Below are 17,253 nucleotides of genomic sequence, written 5' to 3' on the forward strand. Positions count from 1 at the left end.
TGGCACAGAGAGAGAGAGAGAGAGAGAGAGAGAGAGAGAGAGAGAGAGAGAGATCTGAGGTATAGATAGTAGATCTAACAGAATTAAAAGCAGTAACACAGAAGTACCACAGAATTTTAGAAATGGGAAGAAAGGAGCTAAAGGTGTAGGGAAGGTGGGATGGGTAGGGGAAGGGTAGTAAGGGAAAAGAAAAAAATGTGAGATGATGAAAAGATGGAAATAAAGTGTTTGTAGATGGGGAGGGGAGGAGGGGGTGAAGGGAGGGCAGGGACAAGGGGAAAAAATGAGAACCAAGACTTGTAGAGGTACAAATTCCCAACAATGAATGTAACTGTACTGTATCCCTAAAACGTACCAATAAACTCAATTAAAGCTGAAAAAAAAGAAGTACCACAGATTAAGTCATGTAAGGAAAGTGTTCTGAATCTATGAAAGTTCCTATTTTAGATGGGAGGAGACAGTGTCACAAAGACTCTGACCCTGAGCACTGCAGCCAGGCTCTCCAGGTTCGAATCCTGGTTCCAACACTTACAGATTGAGAAACTCTCTTCTCTGATTCAGCACCCTCACATGTAAAATGTGGGAAATAATAGTACCTGATAAAAGGGTTATTTTGAATTGTTCTGCTTTAAAATGTTAGAATGCAGTCAATCTCACAGTACCCATATAAGAAAGATTACCAGTTTGCGCGTGCGAGTGAATGTCAAGGATACAAACATACATTTTCTTTCTATCTTTGGATCTTTTAATTTGGAGGAGAAATACAAACATAAATATAGGAGTAATAATAAGGACAGGACAGCTAGCACCAAAAGAAGGTCTCTCGTGATGAGTGGGTGCCAGGATGAGAGCAGATGTTGATCATGTAAGTCTGTACCTCAGACAGGACAATGGAAACTGCTGAAAACAATTTCTGAGATCAAGCATCATTGGCACTGGCGTGCAAGCCCTACCTAGAAAGATGTTAATAAAGACAAATGCTTCCTGATAAATGATTTTGTTTAAACCAGAAACTTCAATTCTTATGCAGTGCAAAAGAATCAACTCAACGTGAAGAAATAAATTTTTCAAAAACTATGCCACCTTAAATATATGGCAGGCTGTCCTGTGGAAGATGGACTCTATGTTTCTTAGTATAGTTCTAATTGGTGGACCCAAGGGTACTGCGTAAGAAGTTATAAAGAAACAGACATAAAGGAGAGATTAAAATCAAACCCACAGAGGATTGTAATATTGATTATGCCCAAAGCAGGCCGTAAAGAATTAACCCCACAATTGGCTTGTTTATGGAAGTGGGTCTGACTGTAGCCTATGTGCCAAGGTCCGAGTAACTTGCACCCAAATTCTGTTCCCACAACTAAAACCTTCTGACTAGAAGGACAATGTTCTAGTTACAACCATATATTTTGTCTACTGTGTTCCTAATTTGAGAGTGCTTTGTCTTATCCTTTATGAACCTTGTTTACATTAATTTCCATAGAGACCACACATAGAGCACCTCCCAGTTGATTGCCAATAAAAGACAGTTCATTCCTAGGAATGTCCAGTGACTTTGTCATCCTGGCACGTCACTTTCTCTCTCCTAGTTCTGTCTCATAGTGTATTGTTTTCCTCAGGCCTGTGTCATATACTGGGCAGGTGGGGACTAAAGACTTACTACAGAAGTTTCTAGCAATTAGTCCCCAATGTGGGGCTTGAACCACAAGCAATCTCCTGCTCAGTGAGGTTATTCAGAATAAAAAGGAAAAAAGAAAAAGAAAAAAAAATCCAGAACACAGCAGACCTTGCATCAAGATAAGGAAGTTCAAACAGGAACCAAAACCTGGAAAAGGCGATATGTGCTTCAGATGTAAGAAGGTAGTAAAGGCAGTCAGCCAGGACTAAAACATGGATAATCACTTTCAGCTCAAGCTGGCCTGCCATGTTGAAATGAATGCTGCAAAAGGTAGTTACATATAATAGTTATTTTTCACGAACAAGAATTTTAGATACAGAACTTAGGGAGCGTGTCAAAAATAACATCCAGACAGCTCAACAAAGAAAAGTTATTTCCTTTGGGATTTTAACTGAGAACTTGGTAATATGCAGCCTTATGTGGTCTGTTTCACAGCCTGAGTAATGGAGCCTAGAAGCCGCTCAACCTTCTGTTCCAAGGCAATCGGCCATTGGTGAAAACTGTTAGGTTGCAGTTTTAGAAAAACTGCTTGTCAAATATGCTGTCTTTCACATGGCAGACTTGTCTCTCTCAGAAAATGTGACATAGTTACAGGAAAATCCCAGTGCTTCCCCTTTGGAGGAGGTTAAGCTGCCTCCCCTTCTGCTTGAGTTGCTAAGATCACAGGTGTGAGTTACTCTGACCTTGGCATGTAGGCTTCAGCCAGACTCACTTCTACAAACAAGCCAACTGTGGGGCTAACTCTTCACAGCCTGCTTTGGGCAAATCAATATTATCATCCTCTGCACAAAGCTGTCAATAGAGAGGCGACAGATATAGGTTAAATATAGATACAGATACAGGTAAATATACATACACCATTGTGAAATATATTAAATATTTACATTGTTTACAAATTTTTTTTAGAGTTCTAGGATTGCTCTTCTAAATGGGCCTTTTGAGTGTATGACAAAAATATCTTAAATGTATTTCCTACTGGCTAACCAGTTCTGTCACACTTATGGATTCAGCCATTTGTCCCCAGTACTCTAGTGAGCTGAGCCATTGCCATCCTCACAGTTATCATTCATTTCTCTTGCTTTGATTATATTTGAACTGTTTTTGTGTTGACTGAAATCAAAATTTTTAATTCATTTATTATAATGATGTATTAAAATGAAGAGGGAATTAAGGAGAGGAAGGGCTCAACAAATTAGAAATAAACAAATTGAACGATCAGTCATGGCCTTAGGAATCTCCAGGAGAGCAAAGACTCAGTTAAATAAGGACAAAGTGAAAGTAGTAGCCAAATAGGATGTGCTGTTATTAACGATTTTAGGGAAACAGACTTCTAAATGATGACAGTCTGGATACATGTGGTCATCCTGAGAGCCAAAATAAACACGAAAGTTAATGGAGCTGAGGACAGTGGGAAGCCTAAAGTAAAGATGTTTATAAATACTCACACTCTGATGTTAGCATCACTCAAGAAAATAGCAGTTGTGGCCAAGTATCTATCCTATCGTGTAAGAGCATACTCGAACATTAACAAATGCAATATGGCATCAAGCCAGGGGAATGAAAAGAACTAAAATCATACTTTAGATAAATGTATGATTAATCACTGCTCAATAATTATTTCAGACCTTTAATTTTCAACTCATCTCTCCCACCTCTCACCTTAATTTAATTAATAAATTAATAAAAAGGTAATGATTGATAATTAACAATAAATAAATAATAAGGTGATGATTAATAAATAAGGTTAAAAGACACACATTTTCAACAATCAACAGACTCACTAATATCCACTAAGACCTTAAATTATTTCAGATTTTAAAGAGAGGACAAATACTAACCCCCACCATTTTTAAAATATCTGGTGCAGATGAATCAAGAAGAAATTAAATGATTAGTGTATTAATAAGTAGCTCTTAAAAAATACTAGAGATTTAAAACCATGGATTTCACACTGAGCTACATCCTCAGGCATTTTTATTATTTTAGGACAGGGTCTCACAAGGTTGCTAAATTACCCAGTCTTGGCTCAAACTTGAAGTCCTGCTGGCCCAGCCTCCCAAACTGCTGAAATTACAGCCTTGTGCCTTTATTTCTGACTATGAATAGAATTTATCAAGTATGTATCAGTTTCATTAACCATGTGATAGGCTGTAAATGAATGTGACCATTCTTTCGTGCAGGTTATAGAATAAAGACTGAAACCCAGAATGGATAGACCACTCAGACAAATATCTCTGATATTTTCCCTATATAACTACTTTCATCTGCAATAAAAATTTAATCAAATATTTAATTTAATCAAATATTTTGATAGAAACTTCACCTATTAAAACATATTTTCATATTACCTTACAAAGTTTTGTTCTGCAGACTATCAGAATTATAGAGCATCATGAAATATATTTACAATGATTTTTTTTATATTACAGCTCTATCAAACTTATCTCTAATTAATTAAAAATCTCATCAGGAGATAACCTTTATTTTGACACAACATTTTCAAAATGCATTTCTGAAATTCCATTTATTTTGTGTTCTAATATCAAATAAGAAAAGCTCACACTAGAAACAAAAGGGTTGAATTAATTAGTGAACAATGATTAATTAGACATTTATCCAAAGTGAGATTTTAATTCTTTTCATTCCCTTGGCTTCATGCCACATTTTGTTTGTTTAATAAGAATTCTGTCGTCTTTGAAGTGATGAAGAGTTTAAAATTCTGCATATACCTAATACAATTATTATGACAATGACAATAAATTTTGTATAATTTGGGTAGAGATATAAGAATATGCACTACATATTTCTATTCTAAAATATATTTTGAGAGATCAAAATACCTGAACCAAATACTTAAGTTAGTTGCTCTTTCAAATAGATAAACCCGGTAAGTTTAAACAGATGAATTAGGAGTATTTTCCTATGAGTCAGTTTTTGAGAATAAAAATATCTCCACAAAATATGAGGTGATTTATTTGACTTTGTTTAATTAAAATAGTTATTGCATAAATAAATGCAATTTCTGAGACAAATGTTATTGTTGTAGTTGGAAATTCAATCTCATAGCAGTTAAAATCATTTGATTAATGTCTTTCATGTTCTGCTTAAGTATTGAAATATTTCTCATGTGATTTTTCCTCCAAATACTTAAGCCTCAATAATTTTTCACTAAGTATATTAAATAATTAGATTCTAAGTTAATTTTAGATTCTTAATTGCTTCTGTTATATATTTCTACTTTACCATATACATTTATCTTATTCTACTATATTCAAAGATATTGATATACAACTTAAAAACAAAAACCATTGCAAATTCAATCAATTTTAAGAATGTATCAACCTAAAATATACGTTGGAATGACTCATAATTTAGAGTTGATCCTCTACTTAACTTTTGCTGAATCTATATGCTGTAACTACATATTCTGACATATTACTTTATAGACAAATGTATTCATTTACTAGAGTTACCTAAAATTATCACAATTCTCTAGTTTAAGAAGAAGAGAATTTTGATCACTCACGTTCTGCAGGCAAGAAATTTAAAATCAGGCATGGACGGGATTGGTTGCTTCTTGAATTTCAAGAGCCAATCTATACTGTGGCTCTTCTAATTTCTGGCTGCCTCAGGCTCTCCTCAGGAGCCTTGTCTGGTAAACACACTACTCCAATAGGTAGAACCTATCTCCACATGGACTTACCCCATGTCTCTCATCAAGACATGCTCCCTCTGATTTAGGGCTCACCTGGGTGAGCTTTCCTCTTCATATCCTTTTTTAGAAATTTATTTCAATTTAATTAAAATTAGTGTCTATGGATTATATACAAATCAATAGGTTGCAGTCTATAATATATAAAGAATAGGAAAAAAAAACACTCAGCCTTTGTAAAGGCCATATTTGGAGAATAAGAGTGGATATTCATCAGACCATCAAATACTAATAATATTATTAATAACTAGTTTCATGAAGCACTTAGTGTCTACAAAGTAATACTGTAAGACATTTGCTTGTTTACTTGTATATAAATTTCACACAATACCTGTGAAAAAGGAACAATTTCTTTTTGTCATTTTGCCTACAAAGAAACAAGCACTGAATGCTTAAGTAGAATCTTAGGTTCATAATGATACTAAGTGGAAATGGATTTGGGTAAAGGCATTTTGATCAAAGAGCACTCCCTCCTCATTAAAATACTGCCCTGTTAATTTTCTAAATACTTCTTTAGTTATGTGTCTAATAATTTTCTAACAAAAACTAAGAGCAAAAATTTAACATATGCTATATATTTGTAATATATAATACAGAGAAGGAAATGATCCCACCCAGGTGGAGATTACAATTAGGACATTGAAACATGTTTTAATTTTAGGAAAATTTTGGAAATAGACTAGGAATATAGATTTAAAATCTCAGTAAAAGTATTTTATGTAGTGGTGATACTAATTGAGAGAAAATCTATAGAAGCAGGGAAGTATAGGGCATGCTTCTCAGGAAAAAAAAAACCCAACATATATATATATATATATTTTTTTTTTAATCTTAGGAAGAGTCTAAGTTAAAGAAAAACAATCTAGGAGATGATTTCACAGGTGAATGGGAACCACAAAAGATTCCTGCTTAGAGATTTGTTTTCTAGAGCAACTGAATGATGAATTGTGTAAATAAATGTTATTAACATAATTTTCACATGGACTGACCAAAAAAAATCAGCTCTAAATTCTCTAATTGAATGTGACAGCTATCCTGTTTATACAAATCTCATCTAGAGGGAAACATCTTCTAGCCTTGACGAACATCATTGACTCCTCCGTAACTTAGTGCATATGCTGAAATGACATTTTTACAGTGGAAGAACTAAAGAGATTATAAGAAAAATATCTCTTAGGGGCTGGGAATTTGGCTCAGTTTTTCTGCCACCTGCCTCACAAGAGAAAGGAATGCCTCTCATAATTTAACACCAGTAACATTTAACAACGTTCACCAATAGCTAACACCCAGGGACAGATGGGTCAGGAATATTCCTGAATAGTTTTTGCCTACAATTTCAACTATGTAACCACAGTGATAGTGACTAGTTCAGGAGTAGAAAAATGAAAGAAAAGATAAAGAAACATAATTACATAATAGATGAAACAGAAAACAAGGAGGGAAGGAGTGAAGAGAAAATAAATAAAAGAGGGCATAAACCTAGTAAGTCTGATATATTTTAGATGCTTCTTAATAGCATCCAGAATAAAGCTTAATTATTGTTTATTTCATGAAGGTTAAGTATGTTAACTTTCAGATATGAGGAATCAACACACTAGTATTCAGAGGAACAGTATGTAGATAAATAGAGTTATGTCTTATTCTCCCACTTTCTTTTTCAAATAGTGCAGTTTTACCTAGCTTAATACATTTTTACAAAATATTTCATGTGAAAGAGCCCTGCTACTTCTAATACATATGCTACCATTAATATTTTATGTACCCCCCTTATTCTACATTTGAAATTCCTCTTCATATCCTTAATTTAATTACATTTAGCAAGACACCTTTCCCAATATCTTTTGTCCGCCGCAAGTCAACTCCCTATGCTCCATTACAGATTACTTTAGACTACTTTTTCAAATGCAATGAGACATTTTAAGTCAAACACATTACTATGCAGTTACTTTTACCATGCTCCTTTTGTCTGCAGACTCCACGTATGAATCACTAACCAAATTAATTTGACCTAATTGATATTTTCAATCATATTCATGATATTCTTTCATATATTTTGAGTAGCACTTTGCAAATTGATTGTCACATAATCAGTCACTTTCTGAGTATTTTGATTTAAGTATTAGTTTTATCACACTAACAGCCCCATAAGTGATATCCTCCATAGAAGCAGAGACTATGACCACATTTCCATTTGTTTTAATAAAACATTAATATAGCCTAGAGTTATTCACAGAGAACGTTTATTTCTGTGCAGAGATGAATTATCAACCAACTCTTACCAAGCAGTAATATACACACTTGACACTGATTCACTGGTTCATTTTACCATCCTTTTTGTAATATTTAAATTAGATTTATTGGATTAGCTATATTTGGCTTATTCAATATATCCATGCAACTGTTACAAACAAAGTAAAGATCAATGAGTTGATTATTTTAAGAATCAAAATGCAGTATCAAACAATATAGTTTTAAAACCCAACCCCTAAAGAAAGAAAAAGAAAAAGGTTGTGCTTTGTATGCTCTACACAGCTATTTCCTTGGGCTTCCGATGTGTTGATTGCTGTTCTTAAGCGAAAATGATAATAAAGTCAGTGTAGAGTATTTGGGGACAGCAAGTGCTAACTCACAAATCTAGAAAACATGTATAAACAGAGGAAAACAAACCTATGGCTCAATAGGCAAAATACATTTATTTAAAATTTTGTTTTTGTTTTTGTTTTTGTTTTTGGTACCGGGGATTTAACTAGGATCCTTGCGCTTGCAAGGCAGGCCACCAAACCACTGAGCTAAATCCCGGCTTATTTAAAATTTTATTGGCAATCGAGCACGGGTGTGAACGCCTTTTGTGAGTGAATTTTCTACTTTATTTTTCTTCTTTTTTCCTATTTCTGTTTATATTCATTTACTATTGTCACTCACTAGATCAAAATAGTTAAAAAGTAAATAATTTAACCAAATAAAGTATCCACAGAAAAATGGGGAAATTTGACTGGTATCTATTTTCAATATAATTTTGAAAATATTGGCTTTTGCAAGCAACTAGTCAAACCTGTTAAAATTTCGAATTTATAAGGGCCAGAGATTTGGCTCAGTGGTTCTGCCACCCATCTCACAAGTGCAAGGGACTAAATTTGATCCCCAGAACAACAAAAAAAAATTCTAATTTATTCTCCAGATAAAGCCACAGATTGGCCTTAGGCATCAATACAGCTTTTATAGATCTATGTAAGTGTTTGCATTTATTATTATCATGAAGCATAGCAGGAATTGAGAAGGACTAGGGAATACCTAACTTTCTTGATGGAAACTTTTATTATTTGGTGTTGTTTTCATTTTTATCTCTTATTAAAGCTGGCAAAATGGTACCTATGGCATTGATTTGTCATAATTTGTCTTGAATATAAATAAATAATAGGCCAGAACAAAACTTCAGGATGATTTTATAAAGTTAATATAATCTATTATTTAATAGGACAAGTTTAATGTATTAGATAGCAAGTTAATTTTAAAACAATAAATATGACTGAAGTAGTGTGAGTTTATGGCCCTTAAGGCAGATCTGTTTTCTTGAAAAAATATAGACTTAAAAATTGAATTGGTTCAGCTATACATTCAAATGAAACAGCATAGTGCCTCTGGCTCTCTGAACTCTAATCATATTGGTTTCTGTGGAAGGATAATTGAATTTCTTATCTAAATATTGGATATTCCTCTCCAACCAACTGAAAGTCAAAATTCTTTTCTGGATAAAACTTTAAATTATTGGGTATGATCCTGGGTTAATGATTCAAAGAACCACTATAAATTATATATTAAAATAATTTTCAGATGATATGGGTTATTTTTCAAATGTGAACGTGAATATATGTATTGAAAGAGGGCAGGGAGAAAGGGAAAAAATGACAACCAAGACCTGTCATGTAGAGGTACAAGATCCCAACAATGAATGTAACTGTACTGTATCCCTAAAATGTACCAATAAACTCAATTAAAGCTTGACAAAAAAAAAAAAAAGAAAGAAAAACCAAGAAATCACTGTCAAGCTAGTATTTAAATTAAAATTGACTGCTTCTCAACATCAAGCTGAGATTCATCAAATTTTTACTATCTGTCATCTATTTTGGGGTAAATTCCCCTGAAATTGTTATTTATTTTATTGTTTTATTTTATTTATTTATTTTATTTAAAAATCTTAAATGGGATTTGTTTGGGTTTTAGAACTTATAATATGTCATACAGTTATATTTCCAGATGTGAAAATAAGTGAATACCGCCCAAATGAGAACAGGCAAATGCTACTTATTCAGAGTTGGCTACGATCGGGGAGTTCAGAGGTTGTCAGGGAACTGTAACAAGCTTTAAACTGGAAACTGGATGGCTTCGGGTGTGTCCTGATGGCAGGTTATCAACATAGGAAGTTGAAGTCTGCCTAACTTGGGGTGGGACATACTATATGACTGGGTAGAGGGCTGCATAGTTCATTTTCTCTGGTAGTCTTAAATCAGAAGCAAGGCACAAATTAGGGCAGTTATTGATTAACTTCTGACTGCTACGGAGGTTGTGGCTTGGCTTTCAGGCCTGCTTCCCATAGAGGATGTGGATCAGAGTTCCATTTTTATTTATAGCTTGATCGTTGCTCATTTATATATTTAGCATCCCACAGGTATACACTTTCATTATAAAATGATTTTTCTCTAAGATCAATTCATTAATCTACAATAAAATCAGTTATTTGATTTATTAAAATTCTGAAGTAATTATTTCTATTTCACCTATAAGTTAAAATGAAAAATAAAGTTGATTTTTTTTCTTTAAGTAGATGAATTTCTTCACATACGTCTCAAAGGTCTCCTGATAACTCACTAAATTAAAAAGTTTTCAAATATAAGTTGCTAATCAGTGAACAAGTATCAAATATATAAAATATTATAGTTCAGAAAGTGCTTAATCAAAATGTAAGACATTAGCTAGGTTTACTACCCTAAATTAGTCACTTAGATTTCTGGTTATTAACTTATACATATACAGGACAGGGTTTTTCGTTTTCCCTCTGTCTCCAGATGGTTTAATGGCTACCATGAGACCACTGACTGACCCACTGGACACCGACATGTCCAGCAGCTTCTCCCACCCTCCTCTTCCACTCTCCTCTCCCGTCCTCTTCAGTAGAAAAGGCATATATATGTCTTCTAAAACTCTAAACATGCTACTTGTTCAGTCCTCTAGTGATTATTTCTTAAATATAGTATATTCATATATGCAGCTACTCGCCATTAAATATGACAAATTTTGGGTGATATATGATCAATATTAAAGTATTTCCATCACAATTAATAGTAAAATTTCAAGCATTACAAAGGGATAAATACAACTGTATAAGTCATCTTCCCACTATTGTAACAAAATATCTTTGATAATCAACTTAAAACGAGGAAAGGATTTTTTGATTTATGGTGTTAGAAGTTTCTTTCCAGGCCACTTGGCCCAGTGGCTCTGGGTCTGTGGTGGCACAGCACATCATGGCAGGAGTCCCTGACACGGGACACCAGTTCACCCCATGGTGGTTAGGAAGCAAAGACAGAGAGAGGAAGAGACTGGAGTACCTGTACCCCTTCAAGAGCACAACCGCAATTGGTCCTTCCAGCAGGACTAATCTAGTAAAGGTTCCATTGCCTCCCCATAGTGCCATGGACTGGGGAGCCAACGTTCAACATACAAGGAAGGAAAACCAAGATCCAAACTATAGACACAGAAAAAGAAAACAGCAGTGAAAAGTACATATTAAAGTGAGTCACATTTCAAAAGAATACCTTCAATGTAAGAGAAAAACTTTATGGAAGCATCCACTAAATTAAATATTAACCCCAAGGAAGACAAAATATATTTCCTAACATTAAAATTAAACTTAAGGAAAGTAAAATTAAATGACATTGAAGAGAAACTGATAGCACATGTTTGTTTCCATTTATAAAGTTTTATTAACTGTATGTCCACTTACTACATACATTCTTAACCATTTTACTTGGATTGTCCATGAAAATTTTATAAGACATTAAAAAAACTAGGCACTATCTCAAACTATTTTCTATTAACTGCTTTTATAACACATTCATATTAGGTAAGTAAAAAAATTCACAAACACAAAAGAGCTTACTAAAGTGGAACACAAAGGATTTTTGTTTTATGCCACTCATTGTATACATGAAATGATAGAAATCAAACAATTCATTTTAATGCATCTTTATTTGTACATCTGTTCTTAGGTAATTTGCAACATTTAAACACAAGCACAATTAATGCTGCCAAATGAAAAAGCAAATAATAGATAAATTTAAAAATAATGCAATATGATCATCACTGCCTTTTCTCTAGATGAAATTGTTATAAATTTGTCTAAAGAAAATTTTTGCAGCTTTTGTCAAAGATATGCACACTGAAATTGTAAATTCCACAAACACACATGGTTCAATGGAGGAGTGATGTGTTTCTATAAAAATCCCACAACTATGCATTTCCAACTCACGATGAAAACAGGGAAACCTCTAAATATTAATTAATTGACCCGGTTCCCCTAATATTGAAAAATAAAAGCCACAATAAAATAGAATAAATTTTCAAGAAAAAGTAACATATACTCCTTATAAATCATAAATAACAAAGACTTAAGGGAAAGGATGAATGACAACTATTTCACTGGGTAAATGTTAAAGTACAACAAACAAAATCTGGAAGGGTGGCTGATTTTCCCCTCCTTCTGCTTCAGCTTCCTCTGTTTAGTAAATCTCCAATGTTCAAAACACCAAACTGTCTCACAGTAGTTGGATTATCATTCTGCCATCTTTGTATGACCCTACTTACTGTTGCAAGGTCAGCAAAGACTTCGTCAAAAGCTATCTTTGCAAGAAAGTTTTCTTCAATTCATTCATAGTATCAAAATTGAACACAGATTTGACATCACAGGTTCAGTCTGATCGATGTATTAGGAGTTCCTTTCTCTGATCTCCAGAGCTTCTTGGTATGCTCACTGTGGCTTCTCCACCATCCCTTCCTTACGTCACCAGAAGTAATCTGAGTCCCATAACAGTAGTAATCTCATTTTCAAATAGAAGATTGTTCTCTCTGCTTGTGAAACCCTAGAGATCAACAGCTCTTCTGGGAAACAGTGCATCATTTGCAGATATCTCTCAGATCAGTTTCTGTTTTCTCTCTGTATCCCAAGGCCACTTGCTGTTTTTCTCAGCACATTTCATCCTTTGCCCAGTACTTGCGATGACTCTCCAAGTTGGTCTACAAGGTCCTGCATCATTGTTGTAAGCAGTTGAGAGAAGGGTCCTTTCCTCATTTGATATTTAGCTCCTCACTGAGTTACAGTTGTCAAGAAGCCTGCCTTGTAAATATGTTGCCCAGCCTGTTTGGCCTTCCCCAGCACCATATTCTTATCCTGACTGGATGTTTTGGGTGGTGGTAGAAGGATAAGGGTTCAGCAGGCTCTGCATGGCGTCAGCGGTAAAGCTGAAATTTTGTCCTAGATTTAACTGGTCACCAATTCTGAGTTTATATTTTCAACTGTGGCAACATGTATTATAAAGTATTAAGAAAGAAAGACTACTTGCATTACTTCTTACGACAAAGCTCATTACAGCAGCGTCTTTACCTTTGTGAGAGTGACTTCCAAACTGAACCTATGAGTCCCTAAAGCAATTTCAGCTCAGGAAATGTTTATCCTGTTACCGACCTCTTTTGTAAACTTTGCTCCAGTCTTTCCCAAGGTTTAGAAAAAAGTCTCCTTTAATCAGATGTCAGCTGGGTGTGAGTGACTTGGATTGTGAGTGATTGCTCTTAAATCACTATTCCCACAAGTACTGCATTTGAATAGGAGGTATCTCTTCTCAATCTACGCTTTGGTGAAAAGTGGCACAATAACTATATTGATCCTCTGGTTTCTGAAACATGGTATATCTATGTCTTTATTTAGACTTTCTTTAATTCCTACCAGTAACATTTTATAGTCTCAGTGTATACATCCCATACTCTGTCAAATTTAATAATTTTGGTGATGTAATAATTTCAATTTAGTTTGTGAACATTGCTGCTAATATATCAATATATAAATAATTTTATGATTGATCCCCTTTCTACAACCCTTATAAATTTATTTACTACCTCTAGCAGGAGAGGGATTGGTTCCTGATCATTGAGGAAAAACAGTCTTTCAACACAATGAATTTTATTAGCAGTATAATTATTGTAGATATCTTTTATCAACTTAAGTACATCATATGTATTTCCCATTTTGTTGATGAATTTATTGAGAATGAGAGCTGGATTTTGACAGCCACGTTATTAATTTTCTACTGGGATGATCATAACTTTTTTTCTTTTTCAGTTTTCTAATATGTTGAATTATGTAATTTCAAATATGAAAATAACCTTCCATTCTATGATGATTTCTACCTGAGCATTTCACTGGTCAGCTTTTCCATCAGTGAGACCCCCCAACTGATGCCCACCACCCACCATTTAAAGGGAAAAAAAAGTTTAATTTGGCTCATGGTTTCAGAGGATTCAGTCATGCACAGCTGGCTCCAAAGCAGAAACATCACAGGCCAAGGATACGATCAAGCAAAAGATTCTTAGTTCATGAAATCCCGAAGCAGAGCAGGGGAACAATGCCAGAGAGGAACAGGCAAGAGACCATACATTGTACCCAATATCACACCTCCAAAACCCACCCAGACACACCCAGAAGTGCAGTTTACTAACTCCCTAAGGGGCTGCCAAGCCAATTGAGTTAAACTTATCCAATTCAACTTATCTACCTGTATCATGATATTTGGTGAGTTTGACTTGCTAAAACTTTATTGAGGAATTTTTTGCATCTAACATTACAGGATATTGTGCAGCTGTTCTGTATTCCTATAAATAATTTTTTTTCTAATTTTGAACTAATGATAAAGTACCTAATGTCAGAAAATAACCAATTCTCTTCAGTCTTTAGAGGAGTTTACAATGAATTGGAAATATTTTTTCCTTAAATATTTAGTAGAATTTCATGGTGCTTTCTTGGTGAAAAGACTTATAAATGCAAACTCAATTGTTTAATAGATATAAGTAATTGTAAGTTTTAAGTTATTTTTTCTTGTCTGGCATTTGGCAGTTTATGTCATTCAAAAATATGTCTATTTCCTTTGATCAAATATATTGAAATAATATTGCTTATAATATCCTCTGATTATATTCCTCATATCTATCCACAAAATCTGTAGTGAATGTCATCTCTCTTATTCCTGATTTGTAACATGTTGTTTTCTCTTTTTCTTACATGATCCATCTGATTAGATGTTTATCAATATTATTGATCTTCTCAATAACTCGGTTGGTTATATATACTTTGTTCTTTCTTTGTTTCAGGCACCCTGCTTAGTCTATGTTGATCTGTCATAGACAGAGGTAGAAGTTTATGATTTAAAACCTTTCTTAATAAAGTCAGGAAATAAATTCCCACACATTCAACATATTTACACACACACACACACACACACACAATCATGCCACTACATGAAGAAACAAAACCTAATTATTCTTATCGGGTACTGTTCATTTTTCTGCACAGCTTAAGACTTAATGATAGCTCCTATTACTCTTAGGTCTCTTTAACTGACGTTACCTCTCATTTTCAATCCAATGGCACATTCCATTTATTCTCATGGTACATATTAATGTGTCCTTTACTGGAAACTATCGATTAAGTGATCGATATTTGTAATATTTTTGTATGTCCTGCTCATTTCCCAGAGCCAGTGTTTTCTCCACCTATCCTATCCCACTTACCCCATAATCTACTGAAATGTGCCTATTCTGATGGTTAATTATTTTCTTAATTTTAATAAAATATAGTCATAATAAGAAATTCTTTAATCCTAAGGAGAACACACACAATACATAACCAGGGCAGGGGTAAAGTCAGAAAATACAGATATAAGAAGATCTCATCATTAAAAATGCAAAACAATAGATTTCAAAACAATACCAATATAATCTATTGTGATTTTATTTATCCTCCATAAAATACACTATTTTTATTATTTAATGATTTTAATTGACAAAATTGTATATATTTATGCTAACATAAATGTTATTAAAATGAAAAGAACAGGATAATTGCTTATAATTCATGTTCTATGAAAGAATACTGACTTTAAAAATATGAGCTTTTACAAAACTCCTGCCATATTCCTTGATTCTCACTGAGAGTACATTGGTAAAAAGTTTTAAACAAAGTGTGTCTTTTAAAAATACCCCAATAGATTATGGTATGTTTGAGTACGACTTAAAGATGTTCCACAAAGAACAGAAGTTCAGTCTAGTCTCAGTGTCAGAAGCTCAGTCCTGTTGTGACGATGTTAAGAGGAGGTGATACCTTTAAGATATAGGACCCTCTGAGAGGTCATTGGGTCACTGAGAACACTCTTCACAGAGGGGTTAAATGTAGTTCTCAGGGGTCCCCGGTCAGTTCTTGTAAGAGGATTCTTAGAAAAACGCGAAAGACTGGCACACCCATCCTTTCTGATTTCCTAGCTCCCTTTTGCACACACACCCATCATGATCCCATCTCCGACAGAGTGTCACAGCCAGGGGGTCCTCACAAGACTCTCTGCAGTGCTTTGTGGACTTTCCGCCTCCAGATCTGTGAGATAAGTAAACTTCTTTTCCTTATAAATTACCAAACTCAGATATTTTTCTACAGCAACATAAAAAAGAAAAAAACACAATTACATAAAATCTAAGCATACACATTTATGCCTAATCACAACCTAGAAAGATATATCCAAAGTACAAAATAAAATCTCTACATTGTCCAATCTACCTTTGGAGTTAGAGACACTGCATTCAAGTATATGGTGAAGATACCTACAACCCTACCTAATTCTAAATAAATTCAGTGAAAAGAGCCCAAATTAACTCTAGGGAGTGTGTGTGTGTGTGTGTGTGTGTGTATATATCTTTAAACAGTCATCAGTCTATCCCTTGTCAAGTTTATGATCCAATCTCACCCTTTCCTGAGCACAGTTATTTGCACCCTGATACCACGGGACATTTGGATATATCTTTCTACATCAGCATTGTTTGCTTGATTCTATATTTTTACATTAACTTTCTTAAGGGGGGAGTATGGAGTCTTTTGTTGTTTTGTTTTGTTTTCATATTTATCCTTAAGCTCTGGAAAGTGTCTGGCCTATTTTTATAGATTCAAAACATATTTTACTGAGCAAATGAATAAAGAAAATAATTAATGAAAATGGACAGAAAACAGTATGGTTTCACAGAAATTCAAACATAACATCTCTTTTATAGAAGCAGATTGACTCTTAGGATATATTCTTTTTAGTTACATATATATGCATCAATCACCAAGGCCATGACTTATCTCCTTCCAAATCACCCGTAATGGAAAATCTTGGGACTGAAACAAATGTATTTGAGGCTCTATGACCAAATGACCAAATGTTAGGTTGAGGGCTATTCTCATAAAATAGTGGTTGGGAATTCAAAATTCAAATTATTGACTTAAATTTTCAAATTGAATAATTTGTTTATTTTAATAGAAATTAGACCATACCATAAATGTCTTTTAAATATGTGGCAAAACAGTGCCACTTATTCACCCTGTTGCTTCATTTCCTGGCAAGCTCCCATACATCGAGGGGTGGTCACACGAACAATCGAGGGGCGGTCACATGAGCAACACAGTGAGAGCCCGTGAGCAGATGAGATGGCCTGAGGCAGTGGAGAACAAGTGCGTCTTCTCAGAGTTCTTGGTCTTCGTTCCATGCTGGTGAAACAGACTACAAAACTATTTGCA

The sequence above is a fragment of the Fukomys damarensis genome, unplaced genomic scaffold (genome assembly GCF_012274545.1).
Source record: "Fukomys damarensis isolate Sample0158 unplaced genomic scaffold, DMR_v1.0_HiC HiC_scaffold_17, whole genome shotgun sequence".
Classification (NCBI taxonomy): Eukaryota; Metazoa; Chordata; class Mammalia; order Rodentia; family Bathyergidae; genus Fukomys; species Fukomys damarensis.